Below are 23,899 nucleotides of genomic sequence, written 5' to 3'. Positions count from 1 at the left end.
AGTAAAGGAAAAGGTGCAGCTAAAAGCTTAGTATCAGGATGTGGTCATCTAGAAGTATCTGTTGTTTGAGTTCCATATTACAAAAGCATCTTTTTTGTAACTGCTGTTAGACTCTCCAGGACGTGGATTGCTGTCCCATACTCCCATTGATGGTACTTGAGCCTTATACACCACAGCAGTGCACTTTCCAACCCACAGGCTCTCTAAGAGCAAACCAAGCAAAGTGGCACTTGCATTCCACTGAAAAATTAGTTCCCACTTTCTACTGGTTCTTCCTAAAGTGGTCTAGGTTATAATGAAAAAGTCACGCCGTGATAAAGCTAATTCTCTCGCTACAGCTACCAAAATAAAGTGCAGGAGTGTCAGTTTAAAATAAAGAGGCTGTTGCATCTGCCAAGAGCATGTTACTCTTATTGTGGCTGTTATAGCAACATATGAGTGCATGGAGCTTTATAGGAAAATTTAAAGACCAATGCCCATATTCTCAAGTGTGGTGCAACCACTTGGGGCTGTGCTACATAGTACGAGCACAAAGTGGCACTAATGATATCTTCTGGTGGCACAGAGATGGTGAAGTGGCTCCTAATCTCTGCTGGCAGTGTAGGGGGTGTGGCCAGGACTTCATTACTCCACCCTGGTCCCTGGCTGCCATTTCAGCCCCTTGTGGCCATGGAATGCTGTTTAAATTTAGAATAGACACCATACCTGACTCAGGGCCAGGGGAGTACAAAGTTCACCAATGCATTCCCCTGCCCCCATGTCCTGAGCTGAACTGTGTTCGCCTTAGCAGAGAGTTTGGACCTAGAGCTCTCTGCCCAATTGTATTTATTATCTTAAGTCAGACTGAAAATCCAGCACAGTGAAGTAAAATGTAACTGTTGTTGTTTCGTAATGTTCACTACTCCTGGTGCATGAATGTGCCTTAACAATAACACTGCCACAGTCAAGGAGTTTATCTTATATTAAGTATAAAGGAATTTACTTATTATTCTCAATGGTGTTTATTGCTTCTTAGAAGGAAGTTGCTCATGGGTTGAGTTGCACAATGGACAACAGGCAAAGTGTTAGCAAAAAAAACCATAATGAAATTGCAAGTGTAGTTTTAATGGGGCGGGACACATCAGAAATGCTCCCAGTTCCACGCGCAGGGCCAAGTAGGCAAGCAGAGCTTCAGAGTCTCAACGCGTGGATGAGACGATGGTGTAGAGAGGAGGGGTTCACGTTCATTAGGAACTGGGGAAACTTCTGGGATGGGAGGAGCCTATACAGGAGAGATGGGCTCCACCTAAACCAAAGTGGAACCAGACTGCTGGCACTAAACATTGAAAAGGTTGTAGAGCAGTTTTTAAACTAGGAGATGGGGGAAAGCTGACTGCTGCAGAAGAGCATGTGGATCGGACACAGACTTCTCTTAGGGGAGAATCTGATGATAGAGAATCTCCAGGTTATAGTCAGGAGCAGAGGACGGAAGAGGATAATGTAAGGGCCGGATCAGATGATAAACAGTCACATAAAAAAAGAATCTGGCACATCAGAAAAAGGCAGACTAATAAACAGGGACAAGTTTTTAAAGTGCTTGTACACAAATGCTAGAAGTCTAAATAATAAGATGGGTGCCTTGTGATAAAGGAGGATATTGATATAATAGGCATCACAGAAACCTGGAGGACTGAGAGCAATCAGTGGGACACAATCATTCCGGGGTACAAAACATATCGGAAGGACAGAACAGGTCGTGCAGGGGGAGGAGTGGCACTATATGTGAAAGAAAGTGTAGATTCAAATGAAGTAAAAATCTTAAGCGAATCCACATGTTCCATAGAATCTCTATGGATAGAAATTTCATGCTCTAGTAAAAGTATAACATTAGGGATCTATTATCGACCACCTGACCAGGACAGTAATAGTGATGATGAAATGCTAAGGGAAATTAGAGAGGCTATCAAAATTAAGAACCCAATAATAGTGGGGGATTTCAATTATCCCCATATTGACTGGGAACATTTCACTTCAGGACGAAATGCAGAGATAAAATTTCTCGATACTTTAAATGACTGCTTCATGGAGCAGCTGGTACGGGAACCCACAAGGGGAGAGGCAACTCTAGATTTAATCCTGAGTGGAGCGCAGGAGCTGGTCCAAGAGGTAACTATAGCAGGACCGCTTGGAAATAGTGACCATAATACAATAGCATTCAACATCCCTGTGGTGGGAAGAACACCTCAACAGCCCAACACTGTGGCATTTAATTTCAAAAGGAGGAACTATACAAAAATGAGGGGGTTAGTTAAACAAAAGTTAAAAGGTACAGGGACTAAAGTGAAATCCCTGCAAGTTGCATGGGCCCTTTTTAAAGACACCATAACAGAGGCCCAACTTCAATGTATACCCCAAATTAAGAAAAACAGTAAAAGAACTAAAAAAGAGCCACCGTGGCTTAACAACCATGTAAAAGAAGCAGTGAGAGATAAAAAGACTTCCTTTAAAAAGTGGAAGTCAAATCCTAGTGAGGCAAATAGAAAGGAGCACAAACACTGCCAACTTAAGTGCAAGAGTGTAATAAGAAAAGCCAAAGAGGAGTTTGAAGAACGGCTAGCCAAAAACTCCAAAGGTAATAACAAAATGTTTTTTAAGTACATCAGAAGCAGGAAGCCTGCTAAACAACCAGCGGGGCCCCTTGACGATCGAAATACAAAAGGAGCGCTTAAAAACGATAAAGTCATTGCGGAGAAACTAAATGGATTCTTTGCTTCAGTCTTCACAGCTGAGGATGTTAGGGAGATTCCCAAACCTGAGCTGGCTTTTGTAGGTGACAAAACTGAGGAACTGTCACAGATTGAAGTGTCACTAGAGGAGGTTTTGGAATTAATTGATAAACTCAACATTAACAAGTCACCGGGACCAGATGGCATTCACCCAAGAGTTCTGAAAGAACTCAAATGTGAAGTTGCAGAAGTATTAACTAAGGTTTGTAACCTGTCCTTTAAATTGGCTTCGGTACCCAATGACTGGAAGTTAGCTAATGTAATGCCAATATTTAAAAAGGGCTCTAGGGGTGATCCCGGCAATTACAGACCAGTAAGTCTAATGTCGGTACTGGGCAAATTAGTCGAAACAATAGTTAAGAATAAAATTGTCAGACACATAGAAAAACATAAACTGTTGAGCAATAGTCAACATGGTTTCTGTAAAGGGAAATCGTGTCTTACTAATCTATTAGAGTTCTTTGAAGGGGTCAACAAACATGTGGACAAGGGGGATCCGGTGGACATAGTGTACTTAGATTTCCAGAAAGCCTTTGACAAGGTCCCTCACCAAAGGCTCTTACGTAAATTAAGCTGTCATGGGATAAAAGGGAAGGTCCTTTCATGGATTGAGAACTGGTTAAAGGACAGGGAACAAAGGGTAGGAATTAATGGTAAATTCTCAGAATGGAGAGGGGTAACTAGTGGTGTTCCCCAAGGGTCAGTCCTAGGACCAATCCTGTTCAATTTATTCATAAATGATCTGGAGAAAGGGGTAAACAGTGAGGTGGCAAAGTTTGCAGATGATACTAAACTACTCAAGATAGTTAAGACCAAAGCAGATTGTGAAGAACTTCAAAAAGATCTCACAAAACTAAGTGATTGGGCAACCAAATGAAATTTAATGTGGATAAATGTAAAGTAATGCACATTGGAAAAAATAACCCCAACTATACATACAACATGATGGGGGCTAATTTAGCTACAATGAGTCAGGAAAAAGATCTTGGAGTCATCGTGGATAGTTCTCTGAAGATGTCCACGCAGTGTGCAGAGGCGGTCAAAAAAGCAAACAGGATGTTAGGAATCATTAAAAAGGGGATAGAGAATAAGACTGAGAATATATTATTGCCATTATATAAATCCATGGTACGCCCACATCTCGAATACTGTGTACAGATGTGGTCTCCTCACCTCAAAAAAGATATTCTAGCACTAGAAAAGGTTCAGAAAAGGGCAACTAAAATGATTAGGGGTTTGGAGAGGGTCCCATACGAGGAAAGATTAAAGAGGCTAGGACTCTTCAGCTTGGAAAAGAGAAGACTAAGGGGGGATATGATAGAGGTATATAAAATCATGAGTGATGTTGAGAAAGTGGATAAGGAAAAGTTATTTACTTATTCCCATAATACAAGAACTAGGGGTCACCAAATGAAATTAATAGGCAGCAGGTTTAAAACAAATAAAAGGAAGTTCTTCTTCACACAGCGCACAGTCAACTTGTGGAACTCCTTACCTGAGGAGGTTGTGAAGGCTAGGACTATAACAATGTTTAAAAGGGGACTGGATAAATTCATGGTGGCTAAGTCCATAAATGGCTATTAGCTAGGATGGGTAAGAATGGTGTCCCTAGCCTCTGTTCGTCAGAGGATGGAGATGGATGGCAGGAGAGAGATCACTTGATCATTACCTGTTAGGTTCACTCCCTCTGGGGCACCTGGCATTGGCCACTGTCTGTAGACAGATACTGGGCTAGATGGACCTTTCGTCTGACCCGGTACGGCCGTTCTTATGTTCTTATGATGGAGAGTGTGAGAGTGAAGAATCAAATATAGCTTTAACTCCCTCCCCCGTTTTTCTTTCCTGACCTAAATGCTGGAAAAAGTTTCCCAAAGACAAAATGGAAGTTCTATTAAATGAATGCTCTACACAGCACTTTAAGTACTTTTTAGTGGATTAAATTTCAGTTGCTGCTGATGACTTGATGGATTGTTTGAAGCACCAATGTCTACAGGTTGTGAAACAGAGAAGAGGAGAGACAGTTAATGTGTTGAACAAAACTGTATGCCTAGTACTCTCACCTGTTGGTGCAGCTACTTGCCTTTACCTTGTGTGTGTTTTAAAGTTTAATGTCAACAGACCTCTCTTATCATAGTTGTAAATGGTTTTCACTTTAATGTTTAAAATAATGTCTCTCTCATACCATTAAGCTGTACCGAGGAACCTGTCATTCATAAATCATAGATGAAAAGGACACACTAATGCACAAATTTTGCTTGTTTAAAATTTGAGAGTGCATGTAAAGTAGGGAATTGAAGATTAAAAAAATAATGCAGGAACAGGACTGAGTAAAAGCAGAGATAACAAAGTGAAGGGAAGAGGCCTTTTAGTGTAGGTAGATGATAAAATCTTAATGAGGAAACAGGCATTATAAAAATGTATCCCTCCACTCAAGAGTGTACCAGCTTATGGGTTCGGTGTATATAGTATTATAAATAAACATAAGCTCATAGAACTCTTACGTCATGAATTCATTCTGCTTTGCTAAATTGGATGGTATGGCCTAAGAGCTGCAACCAATGCACTTGAGTTCAGTCTTGGTATTTTCAGCCAATGAGTATATACACCGAGATCACTTTTAAACATAGGTTTTGAAAGCACTGACCTGATAAGTTGTAAAATTTCCCCCCAAAACCTTGACTAAATAGTTTAAAAAGGGAGTAAGGGCACAGGCACAGATTCAGTTAAAATGCCCACCTTTAACCATTTTCTCCCTATTACTTTCCCTGGCAGCAACAAAATTGTGTGACTTTAGTGGAACCAATAAGTACAGCAATGCTGAAAACTTATTTATCTATGTACATATATGGCCCCCATTGTCATAGAACCTGAGCACTTTACAACGGGAATGTATGTATCCTTACAACACCCCAGTGAGGTAGGGCCGTGCAGTTTCGCAGCTGGGGAACTGAAGCACAGAAGAGAAGGCTGTCACACCAACTGTGGTGAGACTGTGGGAAGGGGAAAGAGGGAGTAGATGCTAGACAAGCAGAGGAAATGTTGTCTACTATTTAGGCCAGAGGTCGGCAACCTTTCAGAAGTGGTGTACCAAGTCTTCATTTATTCACTCCAGTTTAAGGTTTTGCGTGCCAGTAATACATGTTAACGTTTTTAGAAGGTCTCTTTCTATAAGTCTGTAATATATAACTAAACTATTGTTGTATGTAAAGTAAATAAGGTTTTTAAAATGTTTAAGAAGCTTCATTTAAAATTAAATTAAAATGCAAAGCCCTCCAGACCGGTGGCCGGGATTCAGGCAGTCTGAGTGCCACTGAAAATCAGCTTGCATGCCGCCTTCGGCACACGTGCCATAGGTTGCCTACCCCTGATTTTTTTCATCTTTAATTTTAGTCCATTGCCTCTAGCCCTCCTTTTGCTTGCTACTGTGAACAACCTTCTCAGCTGCTACCTTTTCAATTAACCTGTAGCAGGTTCACTTAGATCTTCATCCCTCCATTTCTTAGCAGACTTGTCTCTAGGCTGTCCAAATTCAGTTCCCTGAAATTCTGTTCTCAGGTCAGGTTTTTCTAAACATTTTTGTAATTTTAGTTGTCCTTCTCTGGGTTCTCTCCAATCTAGTAATAGCTTTTTCTTAGAGCCTCAGAGCTCAGTAACACTCTGCCTGTAGATCAATTATTCTGCATGGAGATGCCCTCTCTAATATACCTGTCTATCTGCCTTAGATATCACATTATAGCACTGAACACTTGATAGTTTTATTGTACTCTTGCCCTCAGGTCTGTTGAGGAGTGTTCTGTGAGGTGCTGCTGAATGGCCTCAACTTTGGTTGAATTCACTGGGAATTGGGAATGCTTAGCAATGCCCAGGAGTTGCTAAGGATCTTACTTTCTCTCTCATTTACTTTCCCTTTACATCCCCGTGGCACCTATTGCAATTGCTTTGATGAAAATTAATTAATACATTTAAGTTGTCAAATGGCTGGAAATGAGAAGGAGCATCCTGGAGCCAGCCAGCTTTCTCTGAATCATCAGCATGTGTTTCACAGATCGCCAGTGGTCCACAGACAGCACTTTGGGAACCTCTGGTCCAATGCACTTGTCTCAACTATATATTATTTCAGGTTTAATGCAGCTATGTTGCAGAGTCCTTTACAGTTATGGAGGTTGAATAATACTTGAACCTCCCAGTCAGCTGCCAAGAGGAATCAACAAGTTTGAAATTCTGGCCCCATAACACTGAATCGTATCTGTTTTATTTTCACTGCAAATTGTAATGTTTCTAAAGTGGGTGCCAATAATTTATTTGTAAGTCTGAGTTTCTCAGTCCCAGGTTCTGAAAGAAACAAGAACAAACTATCTCCCCAAATCATTAGTGAAAGGCTTCAGAGCTGAAAGAAAGCCTTGTGTGGCTGAAAATGTGAAATCATTAAATTACATTATTTAAACAGCAGCAGGTCATATTTTTAACTGCAATACAATGGAGAAAGAAATACATTAAACAGCTGGAGAGCTGGAAGATAGCCATTAAAATACACTGATATGGTAACACTTGACATAGATAACGGAATTTTTAAAAAAAAAGTCATTATTTACCTACAGATCTGATCAGTCAGTGTAAAGAAATAACAGTGCCAGAAAGGCAAAATGTATTGTTTACATTTATTAGATCTTGTTTCATCTGAACTTAGCAGTGTATCTTTAATTGCAGAACAGATATAAAGTAAACAACATGCACTCTCTTCATTCCCCATGTACATGCAGCTTAATAGTCAGATATTGGATAGGTATGAAAAACAAGAAAGAGACAGAAAAGAAATAAACTACAATCCTCAATTGCTCACTGATCTAGAGTCCAGATTCCAGTTTTTAGAACATTTTCTTCTTTTAACTAAAATGATGCAGTCCCTATTCATTTGTATTCCCCTTCAAGTAACATGAAATAGCTTTCAGAGCCTACAGAAAGTCTGTGTTTTACTTATGTATTTTAATGAGCACCAATGTCAGTAATAATCAAAATGATGTTTCACTTAGAGGAATAGTTTATTCCCAGGTACTTCTGTACTGTACTAACATAACCAGAACAAGAATGACAAGGATCAAGAAGAAGAGCTACACTCAGTAGCAATTTCAGTGAAGCCCTCAGTCCAGATACGCAACCATCACTATATGAAGACTGTATATAATACAGTTGCAGTATATAGGATATGGGATTGGGTGCCAGGAGACCTGGGTTCTTTTCCTATCTCTGCCACTGACTCACTCTGTAGCCTTGGACAAGTCACTTAATATCCCTTGCCTCCCCACCTACCAAAAATTGGGCTACTGTTCGCTCACCTTTGTACAGTCCTTTAAGATGAGCAGATGAACAGGACTATTTGAGTGGTAAGTAATTTTTTTACTTGAGAACTGCCAGCTGTATGGAAGGTTTAAAGGAGAGAGGATGGTCCATCTTCTAAAACTGATGAAATTAATGGAGAAGGTGGAGATGGGTGGAAGGAATCATCTCTTCAGGACTTGCTTGCAGAAAGGAGGGGTCAGCCACTCTATACTACAAACCTCCTTACCTTTGTGGGTCCAGGGATTTGTGCAAGGTGAGGGAAAGGATTTGAAGGAAGAGGGCACATATTCCATATAGGAAATCCAGGCAAAAGTTAATACAGTCCTAAACTGTATGCATGCTCCTCCAGGTTAGGGCACTTCCTTTACTACCACCACATCAGGATTCCCCGACAACCTGAATCCTCTGATGCCACATTGCAAGGGAATTGGAGGTGAACAGGGATCCCTGAAGCTGGAGCAGAAACCACACAGAAGACCCTGTGCCTCTGGCAGATCTCCCAAGACTCTCAGTGTTGGGGGGGGGGTCTAGTTCTTTTCTTCTTCCATGGGAGAGGGTCATAAAACTCCTCTCCAAAGAGAATAGGCTATCCCCCCGGAAGGCTCTGCCTGTGAGTTTTCCTACAGAAGGGAATGATCTGGCCCAGTGTTATTAATTGCTCATCATCTACAATGGCAAAACAGTAGCTTCAGAGAGTGAATGTGAAAGGTTCAGGGCTTTATTAGTTATTATTTGTTATTTATTGATCACTGTCAGAGTGCTAGTGATTTATTCTTTATATTTGCTGTCCCATAAGTTAAAGACCTAACACCAGAGACATTAAGATGCAGTAGCATTAATGTTCACATGCTCTCTTGTTGATTTCCAACAGACCTATGCCTACCTTTCACTCCAGTACTGCTAACAGTTGTGGGGGAACATAAGTGAGATATAAAAAGGCTGTGCCGATAAGATTAATTCTAAAACAGGATTGATTACATTTAGTCCAACGTCTGAAGCCAAATTCTGGCAGCCTGTATGCAAAGATGCCCTCCAGAAACACATGCCAAGCAGCAGATGGGCAAGGCAAGAGTTCTGCTCTCCTGACTCCAGCCAGAACACCTGGTTTGGCCACTTTGCAGACACTGCCAAGGCATGCGCTGTAGACTGGGAATTGAAGGATGACTTAAGTATGAGATGTGAGTGTATGGAATATACCCCTTTGTCCACCAATAACTAGTCTCCCATCCAGGGTGAAAGTGACACTGAACACTTTAAAGTGGTAGCGCTTTAAAGTCATCTGTGTACGGGCCAGTACCAGCGGCCACTTTTTACCGGTACGCCATACTGGCCAGTACCAGCTTACTTTCACCCCTGCCCCCATCTCAGACTGATACTGCTCCTGTCAGGAATATGATGTGTGCAGGGTTGTAAATGGGGCTGTTGTCAGCCAGAACATCTATGCATTTTAATGCTGTTTTTGAAATACTTTTTGCACCTGTTTCGGGGGCCTTTAATCTTCTTGAATTTAGGCCCTGACAAATTTAAATTAATGTCCAGAAAATTCCATCATGTAACGTTAAACTCTTAAATTATTGCAGTGTTACAGAAACAATGAAATTCAGAATGAAATCCTAGCTGCTACTTGCCACTTTCTGCCTTGCCTCAACATTGTAGTATGCATGCTACATATCCTGGTGGGTCATATACAAATAGAATGATACATCCATATGGTATACACACATGTATATATACACTGATTTTTTACTCTAGCAGTAAGTAACGGAAGGTGAATTAAGGATGGATTACTGTGATGGATTTGCAGCCTTCACTCTTAATTTCCTTGCTTTGGTGGAGTTAAGTCAGACATGTGTAGTCTTTGTATTAATAAAGTCCCTGTGATTCATGTTATAAAAACTTCCTGGCTAGAAACTTGTGTTCCTGATAGGCCAGCAGGACTCTAATCAAGTGCATATATATTTAGGGAATCATAAAAATTGCAAAGTCTTTATTGACCAGCTGAGTTTAGAGGCATTTTAATACAGATTTTGAACCCATATATTGTACAAGTTAATAGCCTAGAAGCCAATTTTTTAATGAAATTTCTTTAAAATCTGTCTGGTTCTGTGTCATTTACTGGAGAGAAAGAAGTTGTGTGGTTTTTTTTTTAATTGTTGTGGAAAGTGTTGAAGCTGTATTATGCCCTTCTTGCTAAACGTCTCTATGTGAATTCAACTTTAAACATTTTGCGGGGCCTTTTTAAAAATTCTGCATGCAGTCAAAGTTGATCTAAAAATGGAAACTGGGCCTGCATGGGAGCTACTCTTCATAATGTGGTGTGCTCTGGGGTTGTTTCGTTGATGAAGTTCAGTTCCCACACCAGTCCTTACACTTTTGACAGCCATGCATTGTAAATGATTTGGCAATCTATAAATGCTGATATAGGCCTAGGTATCTCAGCATGTGATTAAAAGCTTACAATCCAATCCTACAGTCCTGCCACGTGCGCGACTACCCATTGACTTCAAAGAAGAGTGCCAGACCTGCTCCAATTGTTTCAGACCCTTAGTATGCATTAATTTCATACGGGTAATTGTACTGTATTGTTGCCTTTTTGACCCGAGCAATTAGTCAAAGTTCAGGGCCCTGGGCACATTCCAGTTGGGAGTAGAAATTGATCATGGAGTTTGGTATTTTCTTTGGTGCAGTCTTGTTTGTTTACAAGGAACATACAAAATCCCGTTTCTCCAAAAGCAGGAGGAACCAGTAAGAAAACGAACAGTTTCTGAGCTTAGAGCACCGAGCCTTTTTAGCCAACAGCAGGCTCAAAAGCTCTCTCTCTAGCCTTTTTCCAGGTCATACACTGTGCTCACAGGCTGCTGCTTGGCTTTCTTGCTCTTTGCCTCTGTTCTCCCTTCCCTCACCCATACAGCCTACCCAAAACAATACTCAGCAAAAGCCCCTCCGCTCACCCATTCAAAAAGTCCTGGGCAGGTTCACATAACCCTTTTGTCTCAGGTGGAGTTTTGGAATTAACTTATCCTTACAGTTATGCTGATTGAAGTGTGTGTCCACACCCAATCAAGCTCAGTGAGGATTTAACTCAGCTCATAACAGAGTCACATCCAGCTTATAATAGTATGCAGTTAATGTGTATTAAGTGTATTCAGTATGTAAATTAATATTCAGTAATGCCAGATAGCCTTTATGTTTTCATAAATAACAGTAAAACAGAAGGAATAGATACTGCGCATCTGCCATAGGTTTCTGTAGCTCAGAGTTTGAAACTTACTTATATTCAGTGTTAAAAGGCCTACTCCACATTATGACCTATGCACATGAACACATCCTTGAAGCACTGGAGCATTAATTGAACAAGAGGGACCTGAACATGGAGTGTGAATATAGTATATCATATAGAGGGAGTGCTAGGGAAACATGCTGTCACAGGATAACAGTCTCTTGCACCAACACAAACATTGGAGCGAAAAAGAGACATTTACAGAATTAATTTCAAAGTAGGAGACTACGCCAGGTAGGGAATTGTATGCTCCCTGTCTGTACTTAGTACGACTGCAATTCGATTGCAGGATTCCAATGACATCCTAAACCATGGAAGTGCTTTGAGGAGGTTCCTAGGATCTCAAAATAAAATAGTAACCTCAGTTTATGAAAATTAGATGGACACGTAGATTGTGAGCGTTTGAATTGTCCCTCTGTGGGCGAGAGCGGATAGGTAGACAGTTCCCCCACATGCAACAAAAGCAGTGATCCTAGTCCTCTAGACTTGAGAGTGTTTTGAGATCCGCAGGGAAATTCTCCGGACCTTGGGGCATCAGCTTTTCTTCATGGCAGCACAAATTACTTGGGAGTGGTACTTCCATAACCTCCCACTAGATTCCACTTCCTATGCCCAGGGGGTCACCCCATAAGGAAATGCTGAAAGAGTCAGCATACTAGGGATTTTGGGGGTCAGGGGAAATTTTATCATCTTCCCCAGGCCCCCTCTGCTTTCCCACAGCCCTCCCCCCCGCCAGACTGCAGAGCCCCAACCCTGCTGGGAACCCATCAGAGAATTTCCCACAGGTCTGGTGCAAAGGTATTGCCTCCCCCTTCAACTTGGAGAGTCCAGGTCCCATTTGGTTTGATCCCTGCAACCTTGCACACAGTAGTAGAGCGTATAGAGCCCTTGGAATACTACCATCTGACGCACAGCCACGTGAGAAAACCTCATCTCACTGAAGTCAATGGAAAACTTCAGTGACTTCACTGCAGCCAGGATGTTAGCCAATACTTCTGAATCTCCACCACCTGAAGCATAGGAACCACAGAGTACATGTATCTTAAATGCATTTTGTGTTGGCGCAAGCTCCCAACTAACATCACGTAAGTCACTTTTTGGACTTAAGCAGGAGTGCACTTGATGAATTTTATAATACCTTCTTTCATTTCTTTTTTGTATTTTGTGGTGATAAGTTATTTTATATTGTACACTGTTAAAAAAATATTGTATTCCATGTAGAAGCAAGATGATAATCTCATTTCTGCTGATGTAGCGCCACTGAGTTCAATTACATTGCTTTGGATTTACAGACTCTGGCCCGTGGTATCTTTCCCTTTTTGTGTGTCTGCCTTCTGTCCTCTTTCCTCACCCAGCCCATATGTTCCTGGTCTTTGTCTCTCGCATCCTTCACCTCAGCTTGACTTCTGAAATTCTTCACATGCCAGAAGGTACTGAATATATATTTTTACTGTGTTCTTGACCATTATAGCTTTCCCATTATATCAGTAGTGAAGAATAAGAAGGATTTCTTATAAACTGGTGTTTACAAATCAATTATGTGCTTCCATGTATAACCCATGTATTAAGCGTCCCTATATTAGTAGGAGCAGTAGCAAGAGTAATGCACTCTAGCTAAAAAGCAATGGAATTGATATCAATGGCTTATTTTCAGGGCTTCAGCTAAGAACCTGAAAACTAACTTTTTTATTATGTTTACACGGAAAAACAACTCTCAAGGAAGGGTTTAGAGTTTATATGCTGCCAAAATTGTGACTATAGCAGTGTGAACAATACCACCAAAATATTTTTCTTTCTGATTCTGTCACTTAAATGTAAGCCTTTCCTTTTCTATACTAACCCATGTTGTTTGTGCAGTGTAAAAGAAGACAACATTCCGTTATGCAACAATGTAGCATAATTTTAAAAAATGTTTTGGCGCAGCAATTTTTTTTTCCATTTTACTGCTAAAAGAATCCGTTCTTTTGATCTCTTTATTTCACCTTTCTTCAGCACTTTAGTGGAAGCTGTGGTACAGAATTATATCTTCTTAAATTACATTTACCCAATGTGCAACGGTAGAGTTCCATCGAAAATTAAAACCACATCGTATTTGTGTCATTTGTCAGTAGGTTAGTGTTGGTAACATGTGTAAGACTGTTATCAAGTGTATTTTTTATATGTTTATGTTCCCGTGCGTGCCATTATTTTAAAATTTCTTAGTGGTGTGTGTATATATCTATTCAACATTTGACATGAGATCATTTGAGTTTGCTATGTTTGTAAGATAATGCACAAGGGAGAAAGTTACATTACATAAATAATAGAGATAAAATTTATACTTCCGTATATTTCAAAGCTAATGCAGCCAACTTACAATGGAATGGTAACATGAAGACACAGTGCTATAATTTGATTGATTTGTTTTGACAGCAGCCAAATAATTGAGAGTGAAAGGTGTCAGCACAGATGAAATATTGTATAAGCCACATTCAGAAGGCAACCCCAGCAGCAATAGCAACTGGAGTTTTATTTCCTTTGATATCGCACTGTTACTCACTTCCAGTTTATTATAAAACAATGAAAGGTACACAACTTTACCAGCAAGGGAGGCTTTTATGGAAAGGGTAGAAATAGAAGTTTGTCAGGTACTTGAACAATAGATACTGACAATGGGATTTATGATGGATGCAATATACAAGGGTAAATTATCTTAATCTTTCCCCCTGGTTTTCTCTTTTTTTAAATCCCTTTTTACAGGCTACTGCTTATCCGGCGTCTTACCTCTAGCTTGGAGGGTAAGTGATTCCTTCTAGAGCAACCATCAGTGTCAATCTATGGATTGCCTAGCAGGGGATTGCTGCAAGTGCAGAGCTGCTGTTACCCTCCCCAGCAGTGAGACTTGGTTTTAGTTCACCTCTTCTGCACAGCAAACTAACCCAGGCTAGCTAACCAAAACAGGATGAGACTTACAGTAGACCATATCACTGCACCACTGGGAACGTGGAGAACTACCGTATCTTTTGAGCCTAGCAGTGAATAAGACTGTGGTAGTTCTGTAAAGAAGGTAGCCAAATAGACAACTGAAAAGGATGGCTAAAAGCAAAGTGATCTAAAAGTTATGGCTGGGATTTGTAAATGCACCTATGGGAGTTAGGTGCCCAACTCCCTTAAAAATCCCAGCCTACCGTGCTTCCTCTCTTAGGCCCAAATCCTGAAGTCCCATTGACTTTAGTGGGAGCAGGACCAGACACAAAAACTGAAGTGCAGAATGGATTGAAATACATATGCCCTGCCACTCATTTGAGAACTGTTCTGTTAAAAAGACACAAGCCAATGGTGAATGACAGCGGGCTCTCTGTAATGAGCTCTAGCTCATTCAAAACAAAACAAACAATGACAACCATCATGTTAACAAGATTACGAACCCTTGTGGCTTTGCAATGTAGCATCTAATCTATAGCCATATCTATACCTATACAAATTTAATTATCTTACTTAAGAAAAAGTAAATAATAGAATGGGATGGGATGGGATTTCCAGTGCAGAACAGTTCATACAATGTCACATTCCATTTATTTTATCTTTTTCCCCCAAGCAGATCATGTCCCTTAAAAATGGCATAGAAGAGATTCAAATGAGCCCCAGCATTCAGGAACCCAGTGCATTCTAAACCTGCTTGCAATAACAGGGGGGGAAAGTTCTCGTTAAAGTGGCTGAAGCCTAGGAGGAGCTGAATGCATTTTGATTGTTTTTTATGCTTATCTTAAATAGCATTAGCACTTTGAAAATATGGTAATTGGCAACTTAGGGTACGTCCATACTTACGGCCGGGTCGACGGGTAGCGTTCGACTTCTCGGAGTTCGAACTATCGCGTCTAATCTAGACGCGATAGTTCGAACTCCGAACGCGCTCCCGTCGACTCCGGAACTCCACCACCGCGAACGGCGGTGGCGGAGTCGACGGGGGAGCCGCGGACTTCGATCCCGCGGCGTCTGGACAGGTAAGAAGTTCGAACTAAGGTAGTTCGACTTCAGCTACGCTATTCGCGTAGCTGAAGTCGCGTACCTTAGTTTGACCCCCCACCCTAGTGTAGACCAGGCCTTAGACATGGAAAAGCTTTAAAGAAAAGAAAAAGAAAGCAAGGAAGCACAGCCCTTGTCCCCTTAGCCAGACAGCTAAAAAAACCAAACAGGTTGCTAGTGTTTATAAAAAAAAAAAGGCAGCCAGCCAACCAACTCACGAGCAAGCCACCATATTTCTGTCTGATTAGTGGTCATGCACTTTTGATTGGCTCATTAGAGGACTGGAAGGTTGACTGTACATAACCATTCAAAAGTCACCAAAAATGTAATCCTTACACTGTGAATCCCTTTGGAGACTTCATTATTGTAAGTAGCTTCTTTTTCAGTTTTCTGTTTGGCCTAAAGTAGGCAATGTGGCAAAGCTCTGCCTCTTTTTGTACCTTAAGTAATTGTTTAGAATGACTTCAAGAAAACAGCCAGTTCTAAATTACATCTGTGATATGCAAGCACAGAGCCAAATCCTGGGGCCTTTAACTCAGTTTTCACTGAGGCAGGCAACTCCCATTGAGTACAGTGCTTGAGTCCGACGCCGTTGACGTTGGTGGGAGCTTTCTTGGGTAAAGGCTGAGTTAAAGACCTCAGGATTTGGTCAGCAGTGCAAGTGAAACCTGGAAGTTGTTCAGTGAGAGGACACTCTAAAAGAGTGCTCAGGCAGCTTTCCCTCACCCCATTGACACACTGCATTATGAGAAAAAGCCCCACTTACCATGGAACTTGTACTATGGATTGTCACAAGCACTCACTCTTATTTAAAGTGACACCCTCAGCGTCACCCCCCGAGCTAGAATGCCAATGTCAGAGTGCTTGAAGAAGTTGGGATTCAAGTCAGTTTGTACTCTGCTGCTAGTAGCGCAGACGGAGTAGTGCGAAACAGCAGGGAAATGAATGGTGGAGATGTAGACACAACCCAGAGCTGAGGCAGAGAGAAAAATGTGGCAGTCGCAGGTGGAAAGAGGATGGGAGAAAGTGAGCAATAGCAGAGGGAAGGGAAAGGGCTGTTCAGGGTGGGATGATGCTTCAGTTGCATCTCTCTGAGTGTGTAGACATCATTATAATTCCAATGTGTTCTAGGGAAGCCAGTGAACCACCTCCCAAGACACCGAACTGTTCTATTGTTTTGTTTGTCCTTCACTTGAAGGTTTGGTGCTTAGGTACCATGGTGATAGGTGGTTTGAAAATACATTTTTACATGGCATCTGGATTGCCAACAGTGGGAAGCTAAAATGTAGCCCTGAGAAAAGGGCAATACAAACACTCAAATCCCTATTATTCTACTTTCAGCCCTGATCCTGCAATCACTTAGGTACATACTTAACGTGAGTGGTCAAAATGGAAGCCAATGGAGTGCTTACACATGCAAACTTAAGCACATGCACAAGTATTTGCAGGAATGAAGCATTATTACTTAAATGAAAACAAGTAAATAAAATTTCACAGGATACTATTTTCAAAAGACTCCTTGGATAGTTCCGTAAAGCATTTCTTATAGGTTTATTTTTAAAGGGCCCAATCCTGCTTACCTCACACACAAGTCCTATTGACTTTGGCATGACTGATTGCAAGATTTGGTCCTATATTTCAGTTATGCAAGGCCCTTTTAGAATTCTAAACCAGAGATGAATCACTTAAAGAATACCCAATCATTCAACTTAGATTTTTTATTTGTACTCCATAATACAGTAGATGACTGAAACACAGTTTGGAGTTAAATATACTTTCTGCACATTTAGAGGAATTTATGGTGTTGCTTCAATTGTGGCTTACGATCACACATTCTGTTAATTTTGTCGTGACAGTTATTTAGCTATAGATAAAATCATGCTGCAAAAATACACCTGCTTTTTTAAAAAGGAAAAAAAATAGGACCACTCAGATCTTATGCCAGACTTTAATGTAAAATTAATTCCTTTAAAAAGATTTTTTTAAAAAACACACAACATTTTTCTAATGTGCATTAAGAATGTTGGAGAATTCACTGAAGCATGTGCTTTGAGCTTTCAGGAGCAATCTGTAGTCAGGCATTTTAAATGAAAATTGATTTGTGATTTACATGGTCAGTGGAAAGAAAATTAACTTATGGAAGGTTGTAATGAAATATTAGACAAGTAAAAAAGTAGATGGTGATCTAGTGGAACTAAAAGTCCCATCTGGAAGAATTCTGTGACATTTTTACATTTATCTGTGTTCTGCATGAGTTGTAATGTTAGTGGTAATTTTATGGGACTGAACTGAAATGAAAAGGGTGTTATCACAGATTGCCTACAATATAGGATTGTGTTCAGTGGCGAGTCCTGTATCCTTTTCTCCATTTTCCTATAATATGACTCATTGCACTTTTTTCAGCTACTGTTGTTGAATTCATTCAGCCTTTTACTTGAGGTTATTAAAGAAGAACATCAAATGCTCACAAATACAATCTAACAGCACATTTAAAAGCAACACTGCTGCTTCCACTTACTTCTGCATAGTTGAGGCAATGTCCAGGAAAGAGCCTGTAAAATGTACACTAAAGTAGCAAGTGCTGCCAATGTAAAGCTTTTGCCCTATATAGAAAGGTTTGTGTTTTCCATTTTAATTTATTGTTCATCAGTGTAGTAATAGGGAACAGAATTAAAGTTTCTCCTGACAATGCATCATGCTGTTGTTATGTTTTCTTTCCCCATCTTTGAACTCTGATGTTAAGTGTGTGACATCCATTTTTGCTCTTGCTGTCAGCTTCTTGGAGAATGAAGGAAGAGGAGCATGTCATCATAATGGGAGGCCCTGCTCCCACCACTTCCTTCTCTTTATTATAGTGGAAAGTCTCCTTCCTATTTCAGTGTCATGAGCTGATTAGGATTGAAAAAGAAATTTTGGTGCTGGGTTTTAATGCGATACTCTGTGACTTTTCCTCTCTCTGTAGTCTCCATGTCTGACAAATGGTGTGAGTTTTTGACTTCTGATTTACCATACTCCAGAGCTGCAAGTGTTTAAAACTGTTAGGGTTCGATTGAGCAACACATTTCAGCATGTTTTTAAGACCCAATGAAGTCAGGTGCTTAACTTCTTTGCTGAACTGGGGCTTTAATTCCCCAGCACGGAGACTTAACTCTTTAGGGCCAAGTGAAAATTCCATTCTTGGCATTAATCAGATATGTTTGAAAAGAGAATCTCTTCCTGGGAATTATTCTGAGCTTCTGCTGCTAGGCAGAATGGCTGCCTGTCCTATCAAACTCTTGTCAAAAATAGAATACACATCGTTCCCTCTCACAAAATAGAAGTGCAAGACCCTTTATGTAGCAAAACTACATTGTATTTCAGTGTATATATTTCTTTCTCTTTAGGAATCATAGAATCATAGAATCATAGAATCTCAGGGTTGGAAGGGACCTCAGGAGGTCATCTAGTCCAACCCCCTGCTCAAAGCAGGACCAAACCCAACTAAATCATCCCAGCCAGGGCTTTGTCAAGCCTGACCTTAAAAGCCTCTAAGGAAGGAGATTCCACTACCTCCCTAGGTAACCCATTCCAGTTCTTCACCACCCTACTAGTGAAAAAGTTTTTCCTAATATCCAACCTAAACCTCCCCCTCTGCAACTTGAGACCATTACTCCTTGTTCTGTCATCTTCTACCACTGAGAACAGTCTAGATCCATCCTCTTTGGAACCCCCTTTCAGGTAGTTGAAAGCAGCTATCAAATCCCCCCTCATTCTTCTCTTCTGCAGACTAAACAATCCCAGTTCCCTCAGCCTCTCCTCATAAGTCATGTGCTCCAGCCCCCTAATCATTTTTGTTGCCCTCTGCTGGACTCTCTCCAATTTATCCACATCCTTCTTGTAGTGTGGGGCCCAAAACTGGACACAGTACTCCAAATGAGGCCTCACCAGTGCTGAGTAGAGGGGGATGATCACATCCCTCGATCTGCTGGAAATGCCCCTACTTATACAACCCAAAATGCCATTAGCCTTCTTGGCAACAAGGGCACACTGTTGACTCATATTCAGCTTTTCGTCCACCGTAACCCCTAGGTCCTTTTCTGCAGAACTGCTACCCAGCCATTCGGTCCCTAGTCTGTAGCAGTGCATGGGATTCTTCCGTCCTAAGTGCAGGACTCTGCACTTGTCCTTGTTGAACCTCATCATATTTCTTTTGGCCCAATCCTCTAATTTGTCTAGGTCCCTCTGTATCCTATCCCTACCCTCCAGCGTATCAACCACTCCTCCCAGTTTAGTGTCATCTGCAAACTTGCTAAGGGTGCAGTCCACACCATCCTCCAGATCGTTAATGAAGATATTGAACAAAACCGGCCCCAGCACCGACCCTTGGGGCACTCCACTTGATACCGGCTGCCATCTAGACATGGAACCATTGATCACTACCCGTTGAGCCCGACCATCTAGCCAGTTTTCTATCCACATTTCAGGGCCTGATTCTGAATAGCGCTGAGCACCCACAATTCCTTCCAAATTTGTCTGGGAGTTGAGGTTGCTCAGCATTGTGCAGGATTGGGTCCTTGCCAAACAAACTCAGACTTGTATAATTGAACCTGTTCTCTGCTTTCTTTCTTTTTTAAATGTACATTGGAGAATCTAGTTTTCAGATCCGCAGTATGCTTATCAGCCTCAACTAAAATGTTCTTAAACACCAGATAGTAGCATTCTAGTCACTGGTGCCAATGTATTATTGAAGCAAATAGTTTAAAATACACTCTGCTACTTCGCCAGTACATTCCTTTCGTAAGCATATGTGAAAGGGGAGAAATATCACAAACAGCATATATGTCTTTCAATAAAACTATGTGGCTAATGATGATGGGAGCAGATTTTCTAATCACAGGATACTGTTAAGGTCAATATTAGGTATTGGCTTTCCGTCCTGTCCATCTGAAACAATATACCATAGTGAATGCAATCAGTAAATGGTGGTAAATGAACCTTTTAGAAACATTAGCATTCCAGAAAGACAAGATTTGAGAATAGATGTTAAGTGGATCCTGCGGTTTGTAATTGTAGCCCTGGGAATAATTATCCTAATTAATAGCTGCTAACCCAAGACCCTTTCTCCGGTGTCTATGTATGAGTTAATGATTGTTGTTCTGGAGAGTGTATTTTTGGTAGATTTGCAGTGTGTGTCAGCTGGGTAAAAAGGCCCCTGGGGGGAGACTTAGGCTCTGATGATCTTTAGGGTCCCCATTTTTACTAACCACAAGTACATCACTGTATGATCAGATAACGTCTCCACAGACCACAAAGTACTGAATAGTGGTTGGGGATATTCGAATGAAGAGATCCATTTCATCATAAAGTTCCTGATTTGTAAAGTTAATCTTAAGGACATGTAACCTCAGACAGATAGCATTGGCAAAAAGAGGGTTTTATTTTGAGGCTGTGCTTTAAATAAACCAAGAAAGCCAGTTTTTCCATTATGTTTCTTCCTGCCCCTAGTTAAGTGGAATCTATTTCTGCTGAAGTTAATTAAAACCTTTATCCTCATCTTTAACATTTTGTAGGCATTGGAAGTAAAGGGCTGGAAAGTTCATTTTACATAGAATGCTGGGCCTGATTCACTTGACTTTTCTGCCCTTTCAGTCTAACCAATATAAAAATGTACCTCAGAAAAAAGATATGATGTATCTAAATCCTATAATTTCCAAAGATTCATTACACCTGATCTAACCATCTTCTAAAGATAGTATATGGATGCCATGGTCCTTGTATCATTAAAATCAATAGTTACATGGCTTGAAGGATGAACTCCAGCAAGACCAAGATTATGATAAGTGAGTGAGAGCGAAAATGTGAAGAGAACTGCATGTCCTTCAGCCTCCCATTTTGTAATGGAAAGACACTGCTAAGGTTTAGTGTACTTCAGAATATTGGGGCACTGCTCTTGATCTGATGGGCTGGAGGAAGACCAGGTCCTCCATGGCCAGAAATGCATGTGGTTTATTTTTTTCCAAACATTTTAACAATGTCATAAAATTGAGTTTGTAGATCTTGTCATTCAATATTTGGCTACCCCAGACATCCTCTCTAAATAGTTAGGTGAGACTAGAAAGCTGGATCCCTGCACAGCTGCAGCTGTTGCTTTCCCATGGACATCACCTCAAAAATAGAAAAGGGAAATTGTAGCAGTAAACTCAGTGAGATCTGTGTAGGTGGCTCATTTGTGCTCTACAGGGTCTGCATTACAGAATTTATTTTGTAAATAATTTGATTCACTTTCTGGTGTGTTTTTTGTTGTTGTTTTTAACCTTTAAGAGAAAAAATTGCACCAATGCATGATATAGAAGTGCTGGCATCTTTTTTTAATTTCCACTGCTAATGAATTTTAGCAGTATTGCAGATACATAGGGGTAAATATCAAACTTTTTTGTCAAGACCAACTCATTTGACGGAAAAAAATCTAAAATGGAAATGTAAACAGATACAGAAAAAAAATTAGGTCCATGCCTTTGGAATTGGAGGTAAAAGCCAAATTATTAAATGGTTTTTAAATTAATAATGATAATATTTTATACTAACATAAGTTAGAATTTATGGGAAATATACCATTTTAATTTATTGGGTTATTAGTGACCTGGAAGAACAGTGGCGGATTAGCCATTGGGTTAACGAGGCCTGTGCCCGGGGCCCCGGCCAACTGGGGGGCCCTAGAAAAATGGTGGGGTCGGGGAAAGCTTCTATGCCCTGACCCTGCTCCTTGGCAGGAACACAGGGGGGACTGCAGGTGGAAGGAGTGGGGAGGGGCCCCACTTGCTCTGGCCCATGGGCCCCATTAAACCTAATCCGCCCCACGGAAGAAAACATAAAATCATCACTGATTCAATTTGCAGATGATACAAGAGGACAGATCACTGATTCTGAGCTATCTGTATCTCTTAATAAACTAGGCACAAGCAAACTATATGCATTTTAATATGGCTAAATGTAAATGTATACATCTAGGAACAAAGAATGTAGGCCATACTTACACGATGGAGGACCTTACACTGGGAAGCAGTGACTCTGAAAAAGATTGGGGAGTCATGGTACATAATCAACTGAACATGAGCTTCCAATATGATGCTGTAGTCAAAAGACCTAATGCAATCCTGGGATGGATAAACAAGGGAATCTCAAATATGAGTAGAGAGGTTATTTTATCTCTATATTCGGCACTGTTGCGACAGCTATTGGAATACAGTGTTCAGTTCTGGTACTCACAGTTCAAGGATGTTGATAAATTGGAGAAGATCCACAGAAGAGCTATGAGACTGATTAAGGATTAGAACACCTGCCTTATAGTGACAAACTCACGGAGCTCAGTCTATTTATCTTAACAAAGAGAAGGTTAAGGCTGACTTGATCACGGCTACATGGGAACAAATATTTAATAATGAGCTCTTCACTCTAACAGAGAAAGATATTACATGATCCAATGGCTGGAAGTTGAAGCTACACAAATTCAGATTGGTAACAAGGCATACATTTTGAATAGAAAGCGTAATTAACAGATGGAACAATTTACCAAGGGTTCTGGTGGATTCTCCATCCCTGACAATTTTAAAATCAAGATGAGAGGTTTTTCCCTAAAAGATATGCTGTGTTATACAGGAGGTCAGACTAGATAATCACAGTGGTCCCCTCTAGTCTTGGAATCTATGAATTTATGAAAGGGAGACTCCTTTAGAAAGACCTGGGGGGAGTGAGGGGGGATAAACCAGAAGTTGAAGAAACACAAGTTTTTCATGAGCAATGAAGATATTTCTTAAAATTCCTCCAAAACACTTCAACTTTGCTTATTAATTGGTTTGTCCACAATGGATAAGCTGTTTTTAGTCAATAGGAGTGATGAATACCAAATACATTTCCTCATCTGCATCATGGAAGATGAGGCAGAGATATTGATGACTCCAGATCAGAAGAATGTATATAAAACTATGAAGAAGCTATCTGCTGTGTATTTCATTGGGAAACAGCAATTCCCACTGAATGTAAAAGAAGAACCTGAGGATGCAAATTTCACTGTAAAAAAGTTCAAGAAAAGAGCCCAAAATAATAAAAAAAATCTGAGCAACAGATAGGTTTGGGGACAGGAAAACAAAGAATGGAAAATAATTGTGTGGCGGATGTGGTCACATCCTAGGAGGTGTGCTCAGCCTGATAAGCTGTATGCCATAAATCACCGGGGGCGGGGGGGAGTACCACATTACGCATATATTCAGAGCAGGTGCAGATGATGTACAGCGAAAAAGTAAGATTATGTTGAAAAAAAGTACAAGAATGAGGAATTGTCCACTGTAGAAATGGCTTCAAAACTGCAGTGTCTGATCATGAGAATGCGGAAAATGATCCAAAGAACTAGAAAAAAGAGATATCTACATAAAAATGGCTATAGAGAGGCTGGTGTCTGTTCATGTCTGTTCATGTGCTGAGAATGAGCTTCCACTTGTTCTGCCACCACATTCTAGTGAGGAGCTCCTTATGGAAG

General features: G+C 40.6%; 1 protein-coding gene across 1 annotated transcript in view; it reads left to right on the top strand.

The window, feature by feature from the left end:
- POU6F2 (POU class 6 homeobox 2) overlaps window positions 1–23,899 on the top strand; it is a 352,462-nt gene that overhangs the window by 120,092 nt on the left and 208,471 nt on the right. The window lies entirely within an intron of this gene.

This window comes from Mauremys mutica, chromosome 2, assembly GCF_020497125.1.
Source record: "Mauremys mutica isolate MM-2020 ecotype Southern chromosome 2, ASM2049712v1, whole genome shotgun sequence".
Lineage (NCBI taxonomy): Eukaryota > Metazoa > Chordata > Testudines > Geoemydidae > Mauremys > Mauremys mutica.
Note: the sequence above shows the minus strand (reverse complement) of the source record. Positions and strands in the feature narration are given on the sequence as shown.